This window comes from Aplysia californica, unplaced genomic scaffold (genome assembly GCF_000002075.1).
Source record: "Aplysia californica isolate F4 #8 unplaced genomic scaffold, AplCal3.0 scaffold00217, whole genome shotgun sequence".
Lineage (NCBI taxonomy): Eukaryota > Metazoa > Mollusca > Gastropoda > Aplysiida > Aplysiidae > Aplysia > Aplysia californica.
The window spans coordinates 1085525-1092161 of record NW_004797487.1 but is presented as its reverse complement, the minus strand read 5'-3'; the positions used below and the strand labels follow the sequence as shown (position 1 = coordinate 1092161).

Here is a 6637-nt window from a genome sequence, read left to right as displayed (position 1 = left end):
CCCCCCCCCCCCCCCACCTTCTTCTTTTAAAGAGAGTGAACCATCAAGCTGTGCACTATCTTTGACTTGATCCACCAACTACATCTACATGAAAATTGGGAGCAACCATCAGGCTAGCTATGCTTGCGACTATACAACTAGGCAAGAGGATTTTTAATATTGAAAAAGCTGTAAACTATTGTAGTTTCAAGCCCCTCATAGACACGATTTAGATCACTTGGGAGGCGGTCTGCTTTAACCCTGCCTGTCGGGGCCAACCTAAGGTTAATTAATATATCGCCAAAGCCGATAGGATCAGAAAGTTGAAAAAAAATTAAACCCATCCCACACCGGAATCAAAATTACGTCTTCAGCGTGCATCACACAGTAGCCTGTCCCCTACACCACAAAATGCAAAAGCAAGTCAAACTACGGAGATAATGATATGAAAAAACAGCGGATTGTGAAAGCCTTGTCAAGGATATATAGCACCAACACGACGTCAGTCGTCTCATGGACAAACATGCAAAATAAACAAACACTTAATCATCATCAACTTCTTTATCAACAATAGCAACAAAAAAGTAAGCAGACAAAAATAAAGTAAAGCAAACACATCTACAGGGGTGTCCACTCAAACTGAAATCTGTGGGACTCCCGGATTCTCTTCAATTTGGCTGAGTTTTAGGTTTAGAAAGATTGCTCAAATAGTGAAGAAAAAAAAACAGAGTTTCTATTTTATTTCTGTTTATAGCTATTTTCGGATGAATCATGTTTGGTTTAACACTAACAGTACCGAAGGCTCATATAGTGAAAAAACCTCAAAAACTGCACCAATTTAGAATGCTGAAGCCGAGGTAGATTTTTTTTTTTAATAAAAAAAAACTTGGCAGGCCAAGAAATATGCTCTAACAATTCATAGAGGTTCATCAACCATTCAGCTATCATATAGAGTGACTTCCTTTGGTATTTACTTCAGCGCAGTGCGTCCATTCGTTGTTTAATTATGTTTAGCGTGCTTGGTAGCGTCAGCAACGGCGACTAAAGTCACCACCGGAAGTGAGAGCATACTACGGCCTGGCGACTCAACGGTACTGTAAGTGTTAAACAGACACCACTGTACATTACTCTGTGCTTAACAAAATAAAATTACTTAACCATATTCCTCCTACAGTATTAACAACAACCAAAACTGTTAACAAAAATGGTAAAGCATTGTACCCATATCTCTTACTTCTTAAAACTAAAAATGACTTTTTCAAATATTGCTGAATCATCTTAGCATTCTTCTTCCAGTTACCAGTTTTTGTTTGTATGATTTGAAGAGAGCCATTGTTTTAAAAATATTCTCAGTTGAATTCTAAACATTTGAAGAATAGATCTAGTACATAAAATTCAAAGAAAAACTACAAGCTGAACTGAATGTATTTCTCTAAAAGAACATTTTAGTTATATTTGAAGTATCATAAAAAAGCAGCAAGTGCTCTGTTATAATATAATCAGTTCTTATATGTAAACAGTAATGCACATTATAAGAAAAACCAGTGCACCCAACAGTAGAACACAAATGCACTAGAGTGTATTGCTTTGCATCACAAGGGAAAATACTGCATGGAGGGGTCAACATGACCTGTAAGACAGACAACACAACAGACAGTGTGACGAACAATGCGAAAAGCAGTGCTGGTCAAGGATTATCAAAGAAATCAACTACAAGAAATCAACAGCAGTGGAGTATACTTAAAACAAAATCTACTGGATTTGTTTCAGCTTGACTGGGCTATCTGTTCAGTGAGGTTCTTAAGAAAGAATACGAGCTTGTTTGATCATTTGTAAGAAATAATGAGGGTCAAATGAAATGAAAAAAGAGAGCGGCAACAAACAGAATAAAATGTCAATGAGACATGAAAAATAGCCATACCTATTCCTTGGCCAAAAAAACACTATCAAAGCGATTTCTTCACAGCAAATAGAATTAAGTTTAGAAGCTTCTATAACAAACAAACACAGTAATACAAACACACACACACACACACATATACACACACACATACACACACACACACACACGCAAACATACTATATTGTAGGCAGTAGCAGGGCCCTTTTTTCTAATCAACATTACGCTACATTAATTAATTCACATTTGGAAGAACTTTGAGTCAGATTACAACTTGAACCAACTTTTCAGTTAAACATTTTTTTGTAACAAACTCGTAAAAACCTAACTAGTTACATACACATTGTATATAGCATTAGCTTTCTCTGGTTTTATCAACTTTATGGTTTCAAACAACTTAAATAACAATAAACACAATGCCACTAAAAGAAACTCTTTATGGCACAATATGATGTAACTATTTTAAGCTGTTTATGGAACAAAATTTAGGCTTTATCTATGACAAGATTGTCAGTTTTTTTCCCCCCTAACAAGATAACAATTCACAAAAATAGACAACAACAAAATACTAGTAATGACTTTCATTTTCTGTAACAATTTCAAAGGACACATTTCCCAACTTTTGCTACAAATGTTAAAATTTCAGTTGTACAATTTCTAAACAAGGTTTATTTTTCTCTTTAAACAATTAAAAATTACTATCTTTAATATAGGGACTTTTTTAAAACTTGATCCAGAAAACGAAGGACTGTGGGATTGAGATCGAAACAGCTTTCTCTCCATCCCTTCTATCGGAGAAAACTCAGAAAGAGTATATTTTAATTTCTTACACATGTGAAATTATAAAAATGTAAATGCATTCTTTATCTTAACATAACGACAACAACAGAAAGATAAGCAATATTTTCTTCTCACTGTTCAAAGCGTGAAATTAGTTTGGGTAAAAAGAAGAACATCAACACAAGAGTGTTCTTTTTGAGCTAGGTCAAAGAAACAACTGAAAGACAGAAACAATAGAGGGAAAACAAGCAGGTCAGAATGAAAGAAAAATTAAAATAACACAAAGCATGGGCCTATCATCAGTTCCACAAAAACTGTCTCCTGATAGAGCCCAGTATAACACATTGTAAAGCTTGGATTGGGTCAGCAAAATTTTTCAACTTAGCACTTTTTTTAACAGCATCTGACTACAACAAACAATCTTAAAACATTTTAAAGGGCACTTAATTCTTTGAATACTTTAAAAGTTTTCAAAACTTTCAAGGTCACCAAAATTGATTTTTAAAAAAAAAAGTCTTTTCAACCCATATTGAAGACAAACACTTATAAGCATCAGACTTTCACTAATGTGACAGAAACAAAATGAACATCTTTCATTTTCAAAAGGACAAAAATTTGGGTGAACACATGTCAAATGTTGTATAACAACCTAATCAAAGAAAACTTTACCTTCAAGGAAATCCTGAAGACAATAAAAAAAACAGCGCCTAGTTCCCAAATTTCCCATCCCAGCACAACATCGACAACTACTGTCATATAAAATTACAGAACATCAAGTAGAAGTTCTATTTTTTAAAATATAAAATCTATTAAGAAAAATCCTTAAATTAAGTTGCAACTTACAACATGACAAAAGATATGTGTACACATTATCTATATTTTCGTATTACTAAAAACACTTTAAACCCTGATCTGGATCCTACTTATAAAATATCGCGTGGACTTTTCCAATTCTCAAGGATAGAGGATATTATATGAAATGTGACTCAACTCATATGACTGAGGGAAAATAAATATTCTCCTCAGGATCTTTATATATATATACATCTCTATAGATACAATGTGCCTTATTAAATCAATATGTCTGAAAGAGTGAGAATACATTTTCTACTTAGGAGCCACATGGGCACAATGTACCTTATACCGGGTGCCCATTGCAAATGGGAATGGGTCGGGTCTGGTTGGGTCCATCACCCAACTCGTCGCCTGAAAACAAACGTGTTTGTTTTAGAGGCGACGAGTTGAGCCATCAATTTGTGCCACGATAGCCGCTTTGTGCCCTCAATCTGGATAGCAAACCGAACCGACCCGGCCCAACCTGATGGGGCCAATGGGCACCCCATATTACCAATCTATATATTTGACGGGGTGCAAATACATAAAAAGGGGCCTATGTATTCTAAGTAGTAGTCTTATGGCAAAAAATGTACCCTTCTAAACCAAATTGTTTGGCTGATTGGAAAATTTTTCCTTCTTAGAAAATAACATTTATACAACAAACTCTACAAAATCTAATATGTCTGACGAGTGAAATCATCAATTCCACGTCGTAGTATCATGGGCACAGTAAATTTAGCTAAAAGTGATTAAAAAATTCAAAGTTTCTATATTTCATCCTATTCAGTTCTTATCATTGCTCCATATTCTCCCATACACTTTTAAAGCTAGCCACCACATTTCAAAAACCAACAACAGTTCTTACAACTATAAGCACCATTTCTTTAACAAGTCGTTATCTATGTGAAAGACTACTCACACATATATTTATATATTTAACTCATGTAGGTGGAAAACACAAACATGCGATCATTTTTTTTTTACACCTCGCTGTTCTCTAGTTATAAATGCAGATAATATTATTATAGCAAGCACCTGAAGCGCATCAGCAGTGAACACACAAGTAGGTATCATACTTCCTCCAACTCTACAGAAAATATTTTGTATTTCATTCTACGCAGCGATCTCATGCAAGCAGAAGACTACTCAATAAGTCTCTAAATATACAAAAAAGGGAGAAAACATTTTCTTCTCAGGTGTAAAAAAAACTAATGGAAATATTTGTAAAAGAATACTTCAAATCAAACAGGAAACACCTATTACTACAAATCTTTACATTCTACAAGAAATATTTTATGTTGTATAACACTACTTTTAAACACTACAGGAAATATTTTGTAGTACAGTACTTTTAAACTCCGCAGGAATCTTTTGTTATATTTGTATAATCCTCTATATCAAAGTCACAGAAGAAGCATACTTTTCTTAATAAGTCTCAAAATGTATGAGAGAGGAAAAACATGCATTCTAACAGGCAAAAAACTAGAGGGACAAGTTGCATTAAAATACATTACAAAAACATTACAAATTTCCGCACGGTCTTCAAATTTTACAGGAAGTATTTCATACAACCACTCTTCAAATTCTAGGGGAAATATTTTGTATTACAGTCTTTCTTTGAGCTTTAATGGATACATTCTGTACTACAGGAATAATATTTCATTATGTCTGTAAATACTGCACCTATTCACCCTACAGTATTGCCACAATCAAAATTCTCAATGCTCCTTTGTTCAAGAGTTTGCAGTTGACACCTTGATATGAAAACCTATTTTTCTCAAAGAAGAAATTTCAACAGAGTTTCCATTCTCTTTATACCAATGACTTTAAGCTAGAGGTTTCATTCCTAAGAAAAAAAGAAAAAGAAGAAACTGGATGGGGGCTGACAACACACAAGAAAACAAACTTTATAACATTTCAGCAAACAAGAGATATCACACACTCAATGTCACCACCCAAATGACATAGCCAATTTTCCCAACTACAAAATGTATATTATACATATATACAATGTCAACGGTTTGTGTGAAAACAAAACATTGTCAAAAAAAAGTGCATAGATATAATCATTCAGATTGAACTTAGCAACATATAGATTCTTGCCAGTGGAGAACTATCAGTGACAGAAAAGGAGGCATCTACAGGGTGATCAAAATAAAAACTGTACACTTTTTTTTCTTCTAAATATCTTGCACAAAATTTGTACTAGAATGTTGTAATTTGGAACAGATATAATTCATTCAAAAGGAATTCGTTTAACACAAAATTCACAAAGAAGAAACCTATTTTCTAAAACGGAAATGGCTTTTATAAAAACCATCTATGAATGCAAAAAAATGCACAATTTAAAAAATCTTGTTAGGAAAGTCATGTAAAGATTGATAATATGCTTTTTCCTTTCCTTTCATTTTTAAAATCTAATCTTTCCATCCCTGTAACCTTAAAACAATAATTTTTTTTCTGCTACAAAGTAAAAAAAAATATTTTTAAAATTCTGGAATTCCGAGAACCAATGGTCTATATGTCCTCCTTTGGACTCGACATATCGTTCGTAATGTTCAGTGGTGGCCAAAGACAAGGATCCACTAAATCATGACTACTCAAAGCCAAACACAATGTGCACCTTACAGTATGGAGCTGTTTCTAGAGACAGAAGGGGGGTGGTGGCCCAAATAGACAGCATTTGTGGAGTTGATATGACCTGAAAGTTGAATATGGGCTTTGCCAAGGAACCAAATGTCATAGAGGAAATGTTCACACTTTTCAAGATGATAGAGGAATCATGAACACATTGCTATCCCCTGATAGCTTCGGGAAAGGGGAAATGGTACAGTAGTAGATGAAGATCTCCCTTGAGAATACGGACCGCTGAGAGTTAGGAAAGTCCTTGCTGCAGACATCGTCTACGGACAGATGTCTCATGGGGCTCATCTACTGAATTCTGCACCCTGGTGACATTTAAAGGGGTGCGAACGGTGTGTGTTTGACCTGAAGTGGTTGTTTTGTCTGGGAATTTTTAGGTCTGATTCTCTACAAGTCCTGAGGGACCATTTCCACCCTTGACATGAAAGAAGGCCTTAAGGACATTTTAACATTATTTCCGTATGTTGTGCTAAACTTACGAAATGAGTTGGTGATGAG

The 6637-nt window shown here is 34.6% G+C and overlaps 1 long non-coding RNA gene across 1 annotated transcript in view; it reads right to left on the bottom strand.

Moving 5' to 3' along the window:
* Positions 1-5705, bottom strand: part of LOC118477779 — a 14057-nt gene extending 8352 nt beyond the window's left edge. Inside the window, exon 1 of the long non-coding RNA XR_004858604.1 lies at positions 5251-5705. This is a non-coding gene — a long non-coding RNA (uncharacterized LOC118477779). The remainder of the gene's footprint in view (positions 1-5250) is intronic.
* Positions 5706-6637: the final 932 nt, after the last annotated feature.